This window comes from Marmota flaviventris, chromosome X (genome assembly GCF_047511675.1).
Source record: "Marmota flaviventris isolate mMarFla1 chromosome X, mMarFla1.hap1, whole genome shotgun sequence".
Classification (NCBI taxonomy): domain Eukaryota; kingdom Metazoa; phylum Chordata; class Mammalia; order Rodentia; family Sciuridae; genus Marmota; species Marmota flaviventris.
Genome location: NC_092518.1, coordinates 73881771 through 73903974, shown reverse-complemented (window position 1 = coordinate 73903974; position 22204 = coordinate 73881771).

Here is a 22204-nt window from a genome sequence, read left to right as displayed (position 1 = left end):
ACATTTGGTAGAGCCTCCTGAATAGCCTTCTTACCTATGCCAACCAAACTTCCTTACCTGAGCTCATGTAAATGTGGATTGAATTGTTTCATCTTCTTAGAATGCCCCATGGCCTAAAGAAGTAACCCAACTCCCTTAACATGGCATTCAATGCCCTTCACAATCTTCCCCACCCTACCTTATTCCTTGCTCCTACTGCCTCCATTGTAGCCCCCCTCTGCTGTTTACTTTCTTGAACTTGAATATGAGAACAATGCACTTGAATACCTCTGTGTTCTTGCTTATCACTCGCTCAGCCTGAAATGTTTTTCTGTACCTGGTGACAACTTAAATATCAGCCCCTCTTGGAAGTTTCACAGATACTCTTTCCTTGAGGTCAGAATAAATTTCTTAGTCCACGTGCTATCAGGATGAATTTCCCTCCAAAAAGGAAATAATGGTTAAAAATTAGTGATAGCAGTAGTCTCAAGCTTTCAATAAATAGACCTTTTGGCTAGCTTGGGTCCTGGTAGGTTTGAACAGAAAAGATTTTCTGAGTTGGTCTAAACCTGGCTTCTCTCTGTGAGAGCATGGAGTGTAACCAAGATTCACAGGGCTGGAAGAGGCCATCTCTTTGCTTTCAGGCAGAACTGTGCATGACCCTCCCAAGAGTTGCAAAGTAGAACTTTTTGAACTTGTCTTGCAGAAGAGAAAAGTAATCATAGAAAATTACTTTCCCCTGCCTGGTACTTCCCCTTCACTATAAGCCTTCTTACCCTAAGTGGGAGGTACAAGGAACTGTGACGGAGGAATCTGGAGAGTGTACCAATGCGTGGGTTGGTAGTTCCTTGTTGCATAAAGTTCATTTTGCTCAGTCTGCCATTGCCCTGCTTCCCTAATAATTAGACTGCTCACAAATGGTTGTTCACCAGCCCACTGTTTCTGAGAATCGGTCCATGGGGAGTGGAAAACAAAAACAGGGCCTCCAAATGGCAAAGGGACTTGAGAGAAAATAGCAGAGCTGGCACAGGAATGCCTCATGATGTTAACCCACAAGGTGTATGCCCTAGCAGTCCTCCAGCCCTTCCTTGGAAGGCTCAGAGATATTTCACCGGGTTACTTTTTTTGTTGTTTAATGCATGTGCACACGTGTGTGTGTGTGTGTGTGTGTGTGTGTGTGTGTGGTATTACACCCAAGGCCTCACATATGCTAAGCAAATGTTCTACCACTGAGCTATCTCCCCAGCATGGTTATTGTTTAAAGACTATGGAATGCCAGCCCAATGAGGGACTAGTGTAGCAGAGAACATAAACATAGAATTTTATGCAGTTCTGGCTGCAATCCTATAACAAACAGAAGTGCCCACACATGGTTTTATGTAAGTTTGTGAATTGAGTTCAAAAGGCCCTAACTCTAAGGGCTGTATATAAAATAAAAGCAATTAGTGCAGCTGTTACCATTGTATTCTCCAATCTGAAATTAAGTTACAGGCAGAAAATACAGAATATTTTTCCCACTTCAGTTTAATTACAGTTTGGAAGTAGGAAGCTCATTTCTTGTTTCTTTTGTCTCCCTTGCAATGCTTGGCACTACTGTACACAGGGTAGACATTCAATAAACATGAAAGCCAGGAATGGGGTAAAAGATTTCTACTTGACAGCTATTAGTATAATCAAAATAGAATTCCATTATTCTGTGGCCTGGGAGGCTGAGGCAGGAGGATTTCGAGTTCAAAGCCAGTCTTAGAAACTTAGTGAGGCCCTAAGCAACTTAGTGAAATCCTGCCTCTAAATTAAAAAAAAAATATATTAAAAAAGGGCTGGAGATGTTGCTCAGTAGTTAAGTGCCCCTGGTTCAATCTCTGGTTTAAAAAAAAGGAGAAGGAGAAGGAGGAGAAGAAGGGGGGGAAGGGGAGGGGGGAGAAGGAGGAGGAGGAGGAGAGAAGAAGAAAAGGAGGAAGAGGAGGAGGAGGAAAGGGAGGGAGGGAGGGAGGAGGAGGAAGAAAGGAAAGAAAGAAAAGAATTATGTCATCTCCACCTATATTTCTTTTGAACCTTGTCCTGGAAGTCTCCCAACCCCCTCAAGTTAGTTCTAAACTAATTCTTTCCTCATTATGCTCATCAATCAGCTTTTCTCTCTGCCAAAATTTTGCCTTCTCTTGGGGTCAGTTGGGGTACCCTCAATGCTTAGAACTACTTCCAAGTAAAATATTACTGGAGGAAATTTTGGATAATTTGGTTCTAGGCTTTGCATCCAAGAATCATTGCCCTAGGTCTGCATTGTACTTTATATCCTGTGATGGAAAACAGGGATGCTAGGGGCTGGGATGTGTGAGCAGGAATCATTTATCCTATAGCAGAATATATTGATGTGCAACAATGTCTTCTTTGGTGTTAATATTCTTCTGAAACTTCACTGCTGCAGCAAGTCATTCTCTGGCATTTAGGTGCCATTTCTGCTTGAGTGCCTCCAATCATGACACCTCCTCCATCACTCTTCTCAGCATGTACTTCTTCCTCAGAACACTTCCAGCAATGGGCCCATGAAACTAACAGAAGGGTTCTAAAATTTTACTCCATTATCCATTGTCTATTGTCCATTGATCCCTGACAGGTTTGCTCTGATTCAGCATGAACAATAATAATAGCTAACACTTATTAAATTATTACCATGTGTCAGGCAGTGTGCTAGGCCCTTCACATGTAGATCTCATTTTATCTTCCTACCTACCCTCTGGCATGAATAATTATATTTTTTGTTTACTGAGAGAAGAACTAAAATCAATAAGCAGAGAGTAGGTCTTCAGATCTTGTTCTGGTAACAACTATGCCAGTACCACTCTAAAGTATTGAAATTTAGCATTCAATAAATATTTGAATAAGTAAATTATTAGAGGTCTCTAACTTCCAAAGTGCTTTTCCAAGGCCTCCCTCAGGTGGAATCATGTGTTTTGGGTCCACTGCTTTGAGGAGAGTTTAGACAGATGATTGAGGGCAATTAGATTGTGCTTGACATTTTCAAGCACAATCGAGTCCTACTTCAGGAAAGTAGAGAGCAGTTCAAAAGTGAAATTAACTTCTCTGGTCTGTTGAATATGAGTTGGCTGTGCTCTGGCATCCTTCTTACTCTTAGCTACTCTTAGGAGAAAGGTTTAAGACCCCAAATTTACATCATTAGTAGCTGTAGCTTCCTCATGGTTAGGGGCAAGGGGAAGATGGGGAAGACTCATAGAAGTTTAGTGTGATAATGTGATTTCCTTTTAAATTTAATGGTTCAATTAATCTCTATGTGCCTCAGTATCTCCATTTATGAAATGGAAGCTTCTATAGTTTGAATGCTGAATGTCTCCCAAAGGCCCATGGTTAAAGGCTTGGTTTCTAGGGTGATACTAATGAAGGTGGTGGAAACTTTGGGAGCTGTGACATAGTGACAGGTCCTTAGTTCATTGGAGGTGTGCCTTTGAAGAAGACCATAGGACCCTGGTTTCTTCCTGTTTCTGAGTTGGGAGTTTGGAAGTTCAAAGCCAGCCTGGGAAATTTTTGTCTGCTTCCTAAATCATGATTTAAACTGTTTGTTCTGCCACACACTTGCCATCATCTGCTGCCTTGTTAGAGGTACAAAGCAATGGAGCCACTCAATCTTGTACTGGAAACTCCAGAGTTATGAGCCAAAAATCCTTTTCTCTTTATAAGTTATCTTAGGTATTTTATTATAGTAATGTGAAGCTGACTAACAGAGGAGTAATCTCCCTAGATTTGCTTCTTATTTCCAAAACAAAATACTGAATCAAAGTGGTTCTAAGACTACAAAGTCTCTCTGAAGACTTAGCTGATTATAAGTACTAACTCCAGAAGTTGGAGTGTATTGATGCAAAGAGGTATAACGGGAATGATAAAGGTAAAACGGTAGTTTGAAGAGGGGGCAATGAGAACTGCTGAAGTAATATATGTTTGTTTTTGGTAAGAAAGTTGCAATGAGAGATTATTACTGATAGTGTAGTTTCAAATTACAAAGTGCTTTATAGCTATTTTTTAGTATAGTCCTATAAACTGATATAAGACCAAAAGTAGTGAGGCAAGGCCTGAAAGAGTCAGCCAGTGGATGGGAACTATGAATCATCAATGTAATGAGAAAAGGACAAATATACCTCTTAGACTTGTTCCATGCTCTTACAACTATTTCTTAGAAAACTCTGGTTTAATGCTCTAGCTGGGTAGGAGGGATGAAGAGCTGGGCTACTTTGTAATATTTTGAGTTACTTAGCACTGTACTTTGGAAGAATTGTCTGCTTTGTCCTAAGATCACTCTGTATTTCCATTGCCTTATTTATAATACTTCTTGTATTCTCATTTTTCTCTAATTTTCATTGGAAGCAAGTACTGAGCCAGAAGCGGCACAAGGATGAAGCAAAAGTCTGTCTAGACTTTTATGATTTATAAACCAGTGGTGAATTAAGTTGTAGCATAGAACTTTTTATATTGTCAGGCAAAGACATGACCAACTATAGTCTACCATGCCCATCATTTCATAAAAAAAATCTAACATCTTATTGTGGCCAACTGTGACTTACAGACTACCCCTCCTTAGGTGCTGTTCAACTGCAGGAACCTAAGCAATTCAACTGGTCCTAGTGCTATATGGCCTAATAATGGCCAATCAAGCACATGCTCAGGAAACCAGCTAAACAGAAGCATTAAAGTTTTTTTCTTTTTAAAATAATTAGGTATTTGATATCTCAAAACAAGGATTGGCTCAATACCACTTTACACCCTCTAGGATGCCTATACTTTAAAAAACCCAGACAACAATAATTATTGCAAAGGATGTAGAGAAATTGAAACCCTTGTACATTGCTAGTGGGAATGTACAATGGGTAGCCACTTTGATAAACAGTCTATCACTTCCTCAAAAAGTTAAACATAGAGTAACAATAAAACTCAAAATTGTATTCCTAGGTATACACATAAAAGAAGTGAAAACATAACCCAGCATAGTGGCACACACCTATAATCCCAGCTACTTGGGAAGCTGAGTTGGGAGGTTGGAGGTTCAAAGCCAGCCCGGGCAATTTAGTGTGACTCTGTCTCAAAATAGAATATAAAAAATGGGGCTGGGGTTGTGGCTCGGTGGTACAGCGCTTGCCTAGCACACGGGAGGTCCTGGGTTCGATCCTTAGCACCACATAGAAATAAGTAAATAAAATGGAGGTATTGTGTCCAACTACAACTAAAAAATAAATAAATATTTAAAAAAGAATATAAAAAACTGTTGAGAAAAAATAATAATAGAAACAAAAGCAAAAACTAAACTTAAAAAAAAGAAAAATTGCTGGGGATGTAGCTCAGTGGTAGAGTGTGTGTCTAGTATGTGCCAGGGCCTGGGTTCAATCCCCAGTCCTCAGTATTGGGAAAAAAAAAAGAAGGAGAAGGAGAAGAAGTGAAATATGTCCATGCAAAAACTTGTGTATAAATGCTCATAGCAGCAATATTCATGATAACCAAAAGGTAGAAACAACCCAAAAGCCCATCAACTGATGAATGGATAAATAAAATGTAGCATATACATGCAATGGAATATTATTCAGTCATAAAAAGAAGTGAAATTCTGATACCTGGTACAACGTGGAAAAACTTTATTAACATGCTAAGTGAAAGAATATAGATGCAAATGATTGCATATTGATGATTACATTTACAAAAAATGTCTGGAATAGGAAATTCTATAGAGACAGATGTAGATTAGCAATTGCCTAGAGCTGGGAACAGAGTGAAAGGAAATGGGGAGTGACTAATAAGTATGGAGTTTTGGGAGGGTGTGATGAAAATTTTCAAAAATTGATTATAGTGATGGTGGCATAACCTTGAATATACTAAAAGCCATTGAATTGTGTACTTTTAAAAATTCTAATCTGTCATATATGACAGCACGATGCATTATAATTCATATTACACATATAGAGCATGTAGAATTGTGTATTTTTAAAGAATTAATTGTATGTCAATAAAAAAAAAGGATTGCAGTAGTAACTATGGAAAAGTTTAGTTTTTAACTCTCATGCTTAATTTACAGGTTAGTATTATTTTGATTTCAAATTATATATGGGTGTTTAAAGTTTGTACCATTATCTCTTTGGTGCTTGGGGTTTTTAAATGTCTTAACCTAGCCCTGTTAAACTCTAGCTGCACATCGTATATCACATTGGATCTTTCTTTTAAAATTAAAATAAAAAAAAAACTTTTTTAGTTGTAGATGGACACAATACCTTTATTTTATTTAGTTAGTTTTTAATGTGGTGCTGAGGATTGAACTCGGTGCCTCACATGTGCTAGGAAAGTGCTCTACCACTGAGCCACAACCCCAGCCCCTGGATCTTTCTTTTTACCTTCCCCTTCAAAATCATTTTTCCTGTGTCTCATGCCTCTCTGGTGATTAGAATGAAAGTGACAAACTAATGAGTATAATGTGTAACAACTGAAGATAGCACTTACATTTTGACAGATGTTTTAACCTGAAGGAAATGATTAATAGGGAATTGCAGGCAATGTGACAGGGCCAGTGGGAGAAGTAATTTTGATTAGTGATAGCATTTCAGTCTTCCTCAAATCATACCAAAGTATGTACCTATTGTATCTATCTACTCCTGTGAGATTGAATTTAACATTGAGTCTAAGAAGGGGCCAATCTGAATTTGATTAGTTATTGGCCAGGCAACTTTATGAAGCATCTTTTATCACTGACAGGTCCTCACCTTGAAGTTGTCATTTTTGCCTCTTCCAGGCAAATATCTTGCCTTTCTTTTGTGAGATACATAGAGTTCACTATGAGATGTAAAATATGGACAGCTCTTATCTTTTAGGCCCAGGCTTGCTTTAGATTCCAAAGCAAATTCAGGATTTTTTAAGGCATCCATAAAAGGGGCCTCTACCAGTTGATGGTCAAGGTATTTGCCAGATGTTATACCAATAAATGCTTTAAAAAAAATAGAGAGAGAGAGAGAGAGGGAATTTTTTTAATATTTATTTTTTAGTTTTCGGCGGACACAACATCTTTGTTTGTATGTGGTGCTGAGGATCGAACCCGGGCCGCATGCATGCCAGGCGAGTGTGCTACCGCTTGAACCACATCCCCAGCCCCCAATAAATGCTTTTGAGTGTGCCGAGAATTATGAAGTTGTAAGTTCTAGGATGTGTCCTATTTTTAATATTGTGGGCCTGCTTAGAAGTAGGATGCTGCAGTCTGGCTGGGCACAAAAGCCGCAGTCTGGCTGGGCACAAAATCATGAGCCACCACACAGCTTGTAGATTCAAACAGCAACTCTTTATTCCCGAACTCACACCAGCCGTCTACAATCACATTCTGGGGAAATCCACGTTCTCTGCCCAAATCCACCCCACTGGGCTTCTGTCTCCCAAAAAATACTGTCTGGATCCCGTGAGAACTCAAGGGGAACTCAGGCAGCAGGATACGCCCTAGTCCCAGCAGGAATAATCTTAAACCTTAAACCTGGAACCTAAACCGGAACGCCCTAAACCTGATTATCCTAAACCAGGAACACCCTAATCCCGGATCCGCCCTGGTCCTTGAGCAAGGTCACCTAACTGCAATGTCACTGCAAAATGTCCTATTTCCACGAGTCCTTCCACTAAGCAACATGGGGTACGCTGGCAAGGAAATTGTCATACCTACTTGGCTAATGGCTCCCAGCAGTAGGAGAGAAGTGGGAAGAGTGTCAGTTTGGGAATCAGAAGGATTTGGGATTGAATCCCAGCTTGCATTTCTTATTGGCTTTCTAAACCTGTGCATATTGTTTAACTTCTCTGAGCTGCAATTTTCTTGTCTGTAAAGTTGGAAATAATAACCCCTACCTCACGTTGAACACTACGGAGGTCATAGATGTCAAGTATCTTAATACTGTGTTTGGCACAGGGTGTAATCCCCAAGAATGTTAATTCCCCTTCACCTCTCAATGCAAGTAACAAGTAAGAATTGCTTATCTTGCTTCAGCAACCTAAACCTAATGAAACAGTAGTAGTTCTGTTTAGTCTAGAAAACCAGTCGTTCTTGTTGAGTTGTATATCTTATCCTGGAAGCTCATGGAAGTATGCATATGTCTAGCCGTCTGGGTTGGAATAAGGATAATGTGAAGGATGGTAAATAATAGTCTGAACTGTGTTTTTGGTATGTCTAGTTAAAGAACTATGGTATCTGATCCAGCATGGAAACAGGGAGCTAATTATATTTCTGACACGGCTTCCTTAGCTACTACAATCTATTCTAGGTCTTTATGTCCTCTGTAGAGAGGGAAACCGCCAGGAAATTGAAGCAATGGAAATAATAATCTCTTATGTTTGAAGAGAACTTTATGATTTTAATGTATTCAATATATATTCACACCCATTATCCCATTTGATTCTCAACCTAATCAAATGAAGTAAACAGAGAAAATATCCCCTTTCTGGTGAAGGAAAATAACCAAGACTCAAAAAAGGTTAACAGCAATTTTGTAGCGAAATTGGGAGTAGAACCTTTGTCCTTTGACTCCTAATTCATTGCTCTTTCCACTGTACCACTTTGTAGCTTGGATGATTTTGGTCTAAATGAAATATATCTGAAAACATAAATAGAGCATAATATTTTGTTATATAACACCCCAGCTGCTGGATCTGGTTTAGCAGAAGCTTGAAGAAGAGGGTGGGAGGTAACCAAGAGTGTAAAATGAGTTCTGAATTTTGGGATGTTTAACAAAAGCAGCAGAGAGTGTTCAGAGCATTGACCGGGATGACACTAATTCTTCAACCCTCGTATATTATGGCTTTTTGGCCTTTTGACATTGTGTCCCTGCATCTCTAACATGTTCCTTCACCTTATCTCTCAACTACCTACTTCCTTTATTTATGTCATACATGCTTGGTGGAAACCTGTCCCTGTGACTCATTCTCCCATCCCAATTAGTACTAATCTTGCTTGTCCTGAGGCATTTAACTTTTCTGTTACTCTACCAACCCTTTAAAATTTACTACATGGAATTTCCATTCATTGGAAGCAATCTCTGCTACATAAATAAAAGAATATGACAGAAGACACATTGCAAATAATAACTGATAAAGCTGTATTATTATTATCCTCTATATTTTAGTCATATATTTTACTTCTTAATCTCAGCTGAAACTTGAGAATTCTTTGCTGTGATGATGTTGCTTTCCTCCATACTTTCTCCAGCTTGTCAGTAACATGGTTTTGACCTGGTTGCATGTATGACGTGTGTAGGGTGGTGCTGGGGGGAACTTTGTCTAGTGGGGAAACATTCTTCCCACTTCCCAAATTCATAGGAGTTAGCAAACTTCCTGTTCCTAATGTGATTGTAAGCAACAGGAAAAGACTCAGAGATAATGAAAAGATTGAAAATTTTTTTAAAAGCGAGGGGGGGCAGTGGGGGGAGAGGATTGTATAAAGAAGTTCCCAGAGTAGATGAGGAGAGGATGTTGCAAAGTTATTAGGTAGAGACGTTTACCTCAGGAAGGAAAAAAAAAAAAAAAAGATTTTATTTTGTCTGGAGATGATGTAAAGGGAAGACTTAAGAAATTCTGAAGTAGAGAAGATTTCAGGGATAGCATCTACCTTTCCAGTAAAGCAAGAAGGAAGGTTATTTGCTGAGGTAGATTTAGGAACAGTAGAAGTTTAGGAACAGTAGAAATATTTGAAGTAGTACTTTTTTTGAGTTTAGGAACAGTAGAAATATTTGAAGTAGTACTTTTGGTAAACTTGGTCAGAGAGTCAACAGTAAGGTTGTGGAATGGTAAAAACAGCAATGGGAATTAACTAGACCACCTCCCCGTTTATTGACTTTAGTGACTAAGCAAGTAATCAAGCTAGGAAGCAAAGATAAAAGGAAATGGCAATACTAAGGAAATCCACTAGGGGGAGAAGGCCCATTCTTCCAAGACAGGACTAATTACCCATTTTTCCACCCTCACTACAAATTGCCCTACTTCATGTCCTCAACAGATGAATGTGGCAATTGCCCCCCTACTAGACTCAAGCTTCCAGCCTTTCTCCCTTCCAAATCATCCTTCATTATACTCATCACCCTGTTGCATTTATGTTGAATTAGCTATCTCACCTGTTAGTCTGTGAGCAACTTGAAAGGAGTTTCAGAGCCTTCTCTATGCCCTTGGGTCTAACACAGAACCTAGTGTGTGGTAGGTATTTAGTACTGTTTTTCTAAATTGAAAGCCACTCATTAGGTTGATATTTCTAAAACATAAATCTGATCATGCCACTTTCCTATTGAAATTTTTAAAATGATCCTTAGCATGAGATTCCAATGCCTCCAGGGTCTCTGATACTTATGCTCTTCAATGCTTTGTATCTTGCCATCTTCTCCCCTTCCCCAGCCCAAGCCCTATCTTAATTTAGTCATACTTAACTAGTACTTACAGTCCTTTGGCAAGCCATGTTCTTTGAGCTTTGTGCTTTCATATATATTTTCTCTTTACCTGAAACGCCCTACCTATTCTTGTCTACCTAGCAAAGTTTGGCTCAGTAATATCAGAGCAGGTCTCAACACCCTCTTTCCAGTTACCAGGGTGGATGAAAGTCAAAGCTTGTGACCCAATCTATTTTATCCTTGTTTTTCTTCCTTGCAGAAAAAGTTGAGGCTAACCTATTCATTTTCTCTGTTTTGTATAGATGTCTACTGGGCAAAAATGAATCTTCCTGATGTTTAAATGTGAGAGTTGTGATGGTAAACAAAGAAATTGTCTCTCCTGAATCACAGCTAGAGGCTCTATTCATCCTAATACCCCCTAGAAAACCCAAAACAAAATAATCCTCCAAATACCCTAACAGACCAACAACAGTAAGGACCACACCTTCACTGGCATAGGAAAGGCACAAAAGATAGATAAACTACCCTGGGAATTGTGCCCTAGTCGTATTTAGTCTAATTAAGACTAATTAAGACTAAATCAGGCCACTGCTAGGTGAATGAAGGCACTATCGCATAGTGGTTAATTATGTAGGCATTGCCCATAGGGATCTATATTAAGTCTTAGATCCATAATTTATTAGCTATGTGACATTGGGCAGGTCACTTAACCTCACTGTGTTACAGTACCCTTTTCTGTAAAATGGGAGTAATAAATAGAAGCTACTTATTATGAGGATGAACTGAGCTACTAAGTGTGCAAGACCCTTTAAATGGTGCCTAGCTTGTAGTAAATGTTCAGTAATATTGGCCATTATTAATATTTTATTATCATAATCTAATAATTAAATCTTGGGTGTGACATACTGATAATGGTTTAATGTTTTCTGTCTCCTGGAGCTGCTAGAGCTTTAATTCTTGATCTATTTGTATAGAATGGTAGTGATGGGGGCCTTCTGACTACTAACTATTCACCCATTCATTCATCTAATTTACTCATTCAACACATATTTATTAAGTAGCCTGCTGTGTGCTATGCACTTAGTAAAGAGATGTAATATCCCCATCCTATTAATGGTTTCTTCCAGGTTCCTCAGGGTGTTTGGAACTCAAACCTTTAATGAAGGTGGCAGGTAAGAGTAAGGACTGGTATAAACAAAAGCAGGAAGGGTGACTGGGGTAGTCTAAGAAGAGATATGGAGGAGCTATATTTTCTCAAACCATTCAAAGTCAATTTTGTTTTCCCTACTTGCTGAGATTTTTTTCTACATATAAGATCTATGAGGGGGTGAAGGTAGGATACAGGGGGTCAGACTGGAAGACTGCCTTGGTCCTAAGACTGTTCTTTGAGTACCAATGACAATTCTAGAGCAGAGTGTTTCAACCCCTAACACAGAAACTGAATTCTGGACTGGCTACCAAGTGCCCTTGCCAGCTGCTGGCCCTGAAGTTGGTTTGGCTCTGCGATAGATCTGTGTAAGTTGGGGCCCAGGCTCCTTGCTCAGCTCAGCAGCTTGTATTGATCTCCAGAGTTCTTTTGTCTCCTCCTTCCCAGTAGAAGCCTCTCCTCTCCCCCTCTCTCCCTCTGCTTCTCAGGCTCTTCCGCTTTCCTCCTCTGCCTCTAATGAATTGAAATCTCTGAGAGCTGCCACGGCTCTGGTAGTTTTACAAAACTGTCCTTGCTCTTTCTGCATTTGCCCAGTCAAGGGTGTCTTTGCCTGAGGTCGCAGTGATGCTATTAGTCCTGGTGATGATTGCATAGCAACACAGAGCAGCTCGGAGATGGGAGGAGGAAAAGGAGAAGGAGGGCAGGGAGGTGGGAGAGACAGAGGGAGAGTGTGCATACAGCAGCTGTCGGCATCCCTGTCTCAGGGACTTCTTTGCTGATTCACAGAGGCAGTCCAGCCCCAGCCTCCCAGCTTCCAGCTACCGCCTGCTTCTCAGACCTGACGGAATCAGAAGGTAGGCCACAGAGAAATTATTTCCAAGCCTCACCCTTGTTCAGCTGGCTGAGGGGAAATAACTGAAGGAGGGGAAGCTCCCGAGGTACTGTGTAAGTGTGTGTGTGTGTTGCGCGCGTGCACAAGCCTGTCTGCCTGTCTGCCTGCATGTGCCTTTGGGGAAAAACTTGCATTAAAAATGCTCATAATGAAGTAGCCCCTGCTCAGATTCATAAAGAAAAAAATGTCCAGGAATACAAACTCAAAGCAATTTGATCAATGGTGATCCAAAAATGAATAAGAGGTAGGTCCATGGTCTGCTTCTTTGAGAGGAGAGGATTATTTATTTATTTATTTTAGGTTCTCAATGACATGCTTTTTGTCCAAGGGTAGATTTCCTGGTGAGAGGGAAGGGAAGGTGTGTAGAAAACATTGGCTAGAAAAGGAGAAGAGAGGAAACACAGGACCTTTGAGTAGATTTTCTGAGCATATGACTATTCTGACCAGCAGATAAGACACAGGAGTCCTTCCCTGAAGTAAACGGGGCTCTGACCTAAGAGCCTGGGGCTCAAGGGCTCATCTAATCTCTGCATATACTTCCTGGCTCCCTTCATTTTCCCTGTTGCATTTCAGTTCCTTGTGTTCTTCCCTTGTTTCCTTTCTACCCCCCTGTAATCAGGAGGCATCTCTCTATTCTTGAGAACATAGCTTGGAGTGGTTCAAAATCGAGCTTACTTCTCTTAGAATACAATCCCCAATTTCCTTCTGCTCTCCCTACCTTTCCAAGGATCAGACCAAGCACCCCAGCCTGGTAAATGAGCCCAAGACTGTATGGGTAGTTAAGGTTTATTCTTCCTTTGGTAGACAGGTAGAGACAGGCCTCATAGGTACTGGGTCCAAGCAGGTGGTGGAGCTGGGATGGGTTGGGATAGAGGAGGAGGGATGTTAGCAGCATCTGCTGTCTGCTTCCGTTGAGCCTGGTGTGTGCTGTCTGGAAAAGAACATACTTTTATGTTTTCTTTTTGATTGTTCAAAAGAACAAAGGCCTTTAAAAAGCTGTCTAGTTCACCTTACTCCTGACTTTTCTAAAGAAATCCTTGTTTCTAGATTAAAGGTCCTCAAGTAAATCACCTTTCAAAAAGTCCCAGTGTGAGCCACAAACCTCAGATTTTTCCCTCTAAATTTAGGTGGGGGAAATGGCTCCAAAAAGTCTTAAGGCCTTCCAAGGAACCCCCCCCCCCCAACCGTGAAAAGGTAGTACTGCAAGTTGAATAAGTATCCTATCTCTGAAAGCAGACTGAGCTCCTCTGTCCCCGGGAAGACAGGCCTATTTGCAGTCCAGTTCCCTGCAAACTATTTCTGTGGGATGAAGGCACATGGAAAGAGCTCCTTTTCCTATGAAGCTTGTAGCTCCAGGTATTCAGCCCTAGCTAAACAGCTCAGAGCTCCTACCTGAAGCATCCTTCAGCTCTGCTATCACCTAAAGGAGGGGAACATGGCTTGAAGTAGAAACAGCAAAGGCACAATAACCAGATATAGAGAATGTATCTGGGATGCAGCCTCTAGCCACAGATGCTCAGAAGTTTCTGATGTTGAATTTGCCACAGTGTCAACTGGGATGGAGTCTCACTAATGAAATCTGGGAAGATAACCTTATAAACTTATCAGCAATAATCACTCATAGGAACTCTACTCAGTAGAGTTATATTATTATACTATATAATATACTATATAATATAGTTAATATATATTATTATACTATATATATAATATAATATATATTATTATATTATATATTATTATATATTATATATTATATATATTATATATATATTATATATTATATATATTATATATTATATATATATTATATATTATATATAATATAATATATATTATTATATTATATATTATTATAATATAATATATATTATAATATATATTATTATACTATATAATATAGTTATATATTATACTATAAAACTACATTGCTCCTTTACAAAGGATTCTAAACACACTTTAGAAACTAAAGTAACAAGTAAATCCTTTTATGATAGCCTTTATTCTGGGAGATCATTAATAAATTCTGTTCTACATTGTTGTTGTGTATGTGTGCATGTATGTGTGTTTATGTGTATGAGCATTCTGTGGTTCAGTAGATTTTTGGAAATACTTCTTAACTGAATTTTCTTTTTTGGGACTCACAATGTACATAAGCATATTAAAGGCTCTGAGAAGTACTGCTGTGAATAAATAATTTTATTTAACCCAGAATATCTCAAACTGATTTTACCAGGGAACACTTTTCTATATGAAAAGCACTTTAGCATCTTGTAGACATGATTTTGAGAATTGCTGCGAAAAAGGACCCGCAAACAACCAAACAAAAAAACTTGAAAGCAGTAGTCACATGGAAAAAAAACTTGTAAAATAATGTAGTCCAACACTGCATTTTTAAACATAAAAAACCCAAGAGGTTAAAAATATTCTTCTCCTCATAACTGGTAGGTTTCTCAGATTGTCTTCTGATTTCCAGCTTACTGCACCCAACTGCTTCTGCTTCTCTAGCAGGTTCTGTCTTGTGAAATGAGTTCCAGGAAAACTAAGCAGATTTGAGGAATAATATTTAATTTCAAATCCAACATTTGTATTTAATACGTTTCCTTTAGTATTTTATTATATTTCCAAATTATTGACTTTCCTTTCAGCATGGGATTTGTGGCAATTTAAAAACATTTTGTTGAGGCTGGGGTAGTGGCTCAGTAGTAGAGCACTCACTTATTACAGGTGAGGCACTGGGTTTGATCCTCAACACCATATAAAAATAAATAAATAGGGGCTGGGGTTTTAGTTTAGCGGTAGAGTGCTTACCTAGCATATGCAAGGCCCTGGGTTCGATTCTTAGCACCACATAAAAATAAATAAATAAAATAAAGGTATTGTGTCCAACTATAACTAAAAAATAAAACATTAATAAATAAATAAATAAATAAAGGTATTGTGCCCATCTATAACTAAAAAAAAAAATTTAAAACATCTGTCATGAAATATTTTGTATATTCAAAAGGGTATAAATAATAATACAGTGAAAATCAAGAGTCCCTACTACCCAGTTTAAGAAACATACTAGTGGAGTTAAACCCCACTTTCTATCCTTCCATAATTAAAATTCCCTCCCTCCAAAGTAACCACTGTTCTGGATGTAGTGCTTATTACTCCCATGCATTTATTTATATTTTTACTACAGATGTATGTATCTTTAAACAACATATACTATTGTTTTATATGTTTAAATTTTATATCAATAGTATGTTACATATATATATATATATATATATATATATATATATATATATATATATTTCCACAACTTGTTTTTTTATTCAGTATTATATTTGTGAAATGCATCCATGTTGTAACATGTGGCTCTAGTTCACTATTTTTTTCACTGATCTATTTATAGACATGCCATAATTTGTCCATTCTGCTATTGATGGATATTGAGGCTATTTCAAGTTTGGGGTGATCACAGTTAGGGCTACTATGATCATTATTGCAAAGATATTCTTAGGTGCTTTTTTTTTGGTACTGGGGATTGAACCCAGGGGTACTCACTGAGCCACATCCCCACCCTTTTAATTTTGAGACAGGGTTACACTAAGTTGCTTAGGGCTTTGCTAAGTTACTGAGGCTGGCTTTGAACTTGTGATCCTTCTGCTTCAGCCTCCTGAGTTGTAGGTGAACATTTCAGGAAGATATGTGGGATGGAATTGTCCCCTCACAGAGTATGAACCTCAGCACCCTCAGGCGATATTGTATTCTCCAAAATGGTTTACTAAATTATACTCCCACAAGCAGTATATAAAAAATTCTGCTTTATTGCATTGATTGGCTCTTGGAATAAAATTCTCATCCATGGGGATATATCTCTGATTTCTTCAGAGGAAACTACATTTCTCAAAATTGCTTTACCACTAACTTCTCAGGAAGACATTTTCTTGTTTCCATTTGTAAACGAAGGGATTGGCCTAGGTGATATCGAAGGTCCCTTCCAGTTTGACAATCTGAGTTCCTCTGATTTATTCAATAAGTGAGGTACATCTGAAGCACAACCTTGGTTTTTGGCTGTATTGTAGGAAATTACTTGAGGAACACATAACAAAGTTAATGAAATGTGTGTCTCCTCTCTTACTGCTATGCCATCAGGTACAAGGGCAGTGCTACAAGAGGGAAGGCAGTCACGCAGCATCACCTTAGATTGGGGAGAAGAATCTGTGGCCCATGAGAAGGGGAGTCTTCTTCCCATTTCCATGTTATTTCCCACACTTCTCCATCTTAGAAGTCTTTCCCTATTTCTTGATATTTTCTTCCCCCAAAATTATTTTAAAATATATATGATATATATGCATATATCTGATATGTGAAAATCCCTTCATACAACTCGCCAGAAATAATGTCAACAGTTTGGTGTGTATTTATGCAGGCTTTCTTTCTGTACATATGCACATGTAACGTTTAATTTTTTTTTTTTTTACAAAATTGGACTTCTACTAGACATACTATTCTGACACTTGTTTTATTTTACCTAAATATATATGCTTGACATTTGTTAAATCTTTCTAACAGCTTACATAGTATTCCATCGTGTGAGTGGCTATCATAATAGATTACATTTGAGTCCTCACTGAATGCCAGAAACTATGGATTAACTGCTTGCAACAAGGCTACAAGGCAGGTATTTTTTGTTATCCCTACTTTATAGATGTAAGAAGTAAAGTACAATAAAGTTAGGGAGCATGTCCACATCTGTTCTAGTAAGTGGTAGAGCCAGAAGCAAACCTGAGCATCCAGGCTCCAGGCCCATGTCCTTAAGCAACACACTGTGCCATCTCTTGGACATTGCGCACTTACCAGTTCTCTGTTGATGGACATTTGAGTTGATTGCATATTTTTACTATTACAATCAGTACTATAGTAGACATCTTTGTTCACTTCTGTAAGTCTTTGTGTAATGGAAGTTCCTAGACTTCTCTAGGTTTAAGGAGGAAAGAGCTTATTCTTTAATTCAAAAAATATTTATTAAACTCTATGCACTGGGGAAGCTCTGAGCTCAAGCTAAGAGAGTTGACCAGAACTTTACTTCTCAGATGCCCTAGAAAATTCATTTAAGTGCTTTGTAAAATTTGCCAGCCTGGTGCTGTCCCAGACCTAAGACTTAACTACATCCTATCTGTTCTTAATTGCTTGTATCTTTGCTGGGATAGTGGTATAACTGAATAGGTGCTTGGACTTCCATCTGATGGGCCATAGCCAAAAATCTTCTCCACCTTCTAGGATGTCAGTGACTACAATGCCTCAGATTCTGGGTTCCAGGATTTACACAGGCAGAATAGTATAATGGTGAACTTATAGTCTGGGGCACAACTCTCTGGGTACAAATCCCAGCTCTTCACCACAAATTCACAGTGTGACTCTGCACATGTTACTTACTGTCTCTGTGCCTCTGTTTTCTCATTGCACATCAAATATAACAGTAGTAATTACTTCACAGGGTTGTCATGAAGATTAAATGAGTCAATTTATATAGACTTATTAGTTAATATATGCAAAACATGGAATACAGTAAATTGTAACTGCTATTATTTATTTGGATATAGAAAAGCTGCTAAACCAGTCTTGCCATAAAATTATTGACGAGCTCCATGATATTTTGGAGAGGAATGGGGAAGGAGAGAAGTAGCTGTTATTAAATGGGTAATATGTTCACATCGTTCAAAATTCAAAAAGTACGCAATAATATTCAGTAAAAAAAAATCCTATTAATGTATCTACTATTGATGATGAAGCTTTTGTGGTGTAATAATTAAATTTCTCAACCTGGCCAGTGATTGTATGGGGATTTGCTTTATAATAATTCAGTATACTTTACATATATGCTTTATGCAATTTTTATAAGTATATTTCTTTATTAAATAGGGGGAAGATAAAGGGAAATACCAAAGGAATCGAGAGAATTCTCTACAGTAGCTATTCAGTTCCTTTATCTGATGGTAACAGGTTCTTTGGTATACTTCCAATGATATTTTATGCAAATTTAAGCACAGGTTTTCCTTTTCTATACAAATGTAGATTAACCATCTTGTTTTTTTTTTCTTGTTTTCTTTTTACTAAAATATATCTTAAGAGGCTTTAAATAAATTGTTCTTAATTCTTTTTAAATAGTTGTATAGACCTTAATTATATGGAGTTATTTTATTTAAATAATCCCATAGTAATGGGCATTTAGTTTGTTTGCAACTTTTTGCTGTTTCAAGACTTGCTAACATTGTGCATACAATTCACATACATGCAAGTAAATATGTATACAACAATGATTATACCTAACACTTACTGAACCATGCACTATTGCCAGACACTGTGCTAAATTATTTAACTACATGGTTAATTTTAATCATTAGAATAATTCTGGTATCACTGTAAAATAATGTTTTATATGTTTAGGTAATGGTACTCTAAAATGACCATGATATAGCAAGTAAAAAAAAAAAAAAAAAGGACACAAAATGATAGCTAGCATATGATGACTATTTTATTTAAAAAATGCATGTGTATATTTTTTACAGAGAAACTATCATGTCTTCAAACCTGTTATTAATGGTTATCTCTGGATGGTAATATTAGAGATTATTTTTATTTTTATCCTCAGGATTTTTTTGTATTTTCCAGTTTTTCTATAAAAAACATGCATTAAGAGCTGATGGAATGTTGCCTACTATGCACAAAGCCCTGCTGAGTATGATCCCTAGTACCACAAATCAATACAATTTTTAAAGAGGATAAACTTTTAAGGTCTGAGGACATAGCCCAGTGATAGAAGATTTGCCTAGCATGCATGAGACTCTGGGTTCAATCCCCAGCACCACAAAAATCTGTTTTTTTTTAAATTTTAAGAGCATCATTATCCTTGAAACAAAAATAAAATATTAATATAAAAAGAAGTCTGAAAGGAAAAGAAAATGTTTACATATACACATGGAATATTACTCAGCCATAAAGAAGAATGAAATTATGGCATTCACTGATAAATGGATGGAACTGGAGACTATCATGAAAAGTGAAATAAGCCAATCCTGAAAAAAAAAAAGTCTGAATGTTCTCTCTGATATAGGAATGCTGACTCACAATAGGCAGTGGGGGGCAGGAAGGAAGGGAAGATTACCTGATTGGACAGGATGGAGTTGGGGGAAGGGAGAGGAGATGGGAATGGGAAAGACAGTAGAATGAATCGGATATAAATTTCCTATTTTCATATATGAATACCTGACCAGTATAACTACACATCATATATGACCACAAAAATGGGAAGTTATACTCATGTATATATGATATGTCAAAATACATTCTAATGTCATGTATAACTAAAAAGAACAAATAAGAAAATTTAAAAAGAAGTCTTAAAGTAAGCCTTTTATAGCCTTTATGCTCATAACACATTCATAGCAATACATTTTTTTTTATCTGAGTGACCAATTTTTTATGTTGGTGTCTGATTATAGAGGAATCATTTTTTTAGCCATTCTTTGGGGAATTTACTTGTGAGTAAGGAGCTTTGTAGCTATTTTCTCTAGGGATTTTGACTGCAAAGTATTCTTCTGGCCACAAACTCTTGTGCCTTCATAATCTGTAATTGTTTCTAATCTTTGGGCTACAGACCCCTGAGGAAGAGGGAAGAGTACTTGATGCAAGTAATCTAGAGATCTTTAAATGTACAAGTGTTTTTCTCACTCTGTAAGTTCTAAAAGTACAGATACTATTGTGGGCATGAGTGGGTGAAGTGAGATTTTTTTTTTTTAATCTTAAGAAGGGGCCCTTACACCTAAAATGTAGGGAACCACTGGAATAGAGTCTAAAAATGGTGACTGTTTAATCATCAGCATTGGGAATTCAAGAGACTCAGTTCTTGCCCTTTAGATCAGGATTTTTATGAATTTTGCCAGGCATTAAGAGAGAGCACCTTTATCATTTATAAGCATCGTCTTTGCCACCCATGCTCATCACATTTGTGTACATTTGTATATATTCACTAAACCATCAATTGGTTTGTACATTTAAAAGTTTTGCTCAAAACTCTCCTTTTCTAAGCTTAGCTCCTGACACCTGAAACTTATAAGCACAGCTATTATGTAACGCTATTCTCACACTTCTTAGCATACCAAATTTTCTTTCTCCTGTCTTCCCTCTCTTGCTGATGGCAGTATTGTCCATCCAGCTCCCAAATTAAGAACTCCTTCACGTCCCTTACCTTTCACATCCATTTGATCACTGAGCCAAATACATTTTATCTCTCTTATGTATTGCAAAGCTGTGCTGCCTGCTTTATCCTCACAGCCTGCCTGTTATACCAGCTATTCAATGGGTTCTTCCCTTGGGAGAATCACTCCACAAGGCAGGCAGAAGACTCTTTATAAAATGAAATTCTGGTTATGTCACTCTACTGCTCAAAGTGCCTCCCTGTTGTCTTCAAGATAAAGGCTAGAATCCTCTGTTTGTAATTTAAGGCATGGCCCAATCTGGCCAGAGCCTCCTTTTCCAGCCTTATCTCCTGCTACACCACACAAAGCACCTACCTTGTCCTCTGATCACATTGAACACACCACATTTTATTTTTGTGTTGTTTGGAATGTTATTTTTTGTTTTATCTTTTTTTCTCTTTTTCAACTGGGGATTGAACTCAGGGTCACTCGACCACTGAGCCACATCCCCAGCCCTATTTTGTATTTTACTTGGAGACAGGGTCTCACTGAGTTGCTTAGGGCCTTGCTAGTTGTTGATGCTGGCTTGGAACTCATGACCATCCTTCCTCAGCCTCCTGAGCTGCTGGGATTACAAGCATGTGCCACCATGCCTGGTTGGCTTGTTTTATCTTCTTTGACTATTGGAAGTTCCATTTCGTTTTCATGACTCACCTCAAGCATATTCATTGTTCTTGAATGCACTTGAACTTACTGGATAAAAGTCATCTTTCCCTCATCTGTCTATTTACTCAATCCCATAAATACTTCTATTAAAATGAAAATAACACTTCATGTTCTCTATTTTCCCTGTATGTGTTCTCTCTGTATGTGAACTCCTCAGGATCAGGCTCCATTTCTTCTCTGTTCCTCCTAAACTCTAGCTAGACTGAACTCACTGTTCTCTGAATATACTGTGTCTTCTTTTTTAAAAAATATTTTTAGTTGTAGATGGACACAATACCTTTATTTTATTTATTTATTTTTATATGGTGCTGAGGACAGAACTCAGTACCTCACATGTGCTAGTCAAGCACTCTACCACTGAGCCACAACCCAAGCCCATGCTATGCCTTTTTGTGACATCAGCATTTGCAAAAGTGGGTTGATCTGCTAGGAATGCCCTTCTCCATTTCTCTCCTCTCTGCATAGGCAAACATCTACTCTTCTTTCAAGACTTATCTCAAATAGAGTGTCTTTGAATCTGCACATTCTCAAATCGAGTTATCTGTTCCCCACTCTCTGCTCCCCTAGCCTTCCAGTCCAATCTTGATTGTAACATTTGCCTATGTGAGCATTCTGTTATAATTATTAGTTTACCTGACTGCCTATCCTGCCTACCTCAGGCATCAATTCATCTTTGTATCATTGGCATCAAGCTAGCATGTAAATAATAAATAATGACTTAATCAATAATTAAAGTATTTTATGGCATATGGTGGCCAAGGAAGAATTAATGGATCATCAGTAAGCTTTGAATACTTATTTACATAACTGATCAAGGCACTTGTGGGTAGGTGCTAAATTCACAGACTTTTTCTAGTCTTGACTCTAAATTTGTCCTTGT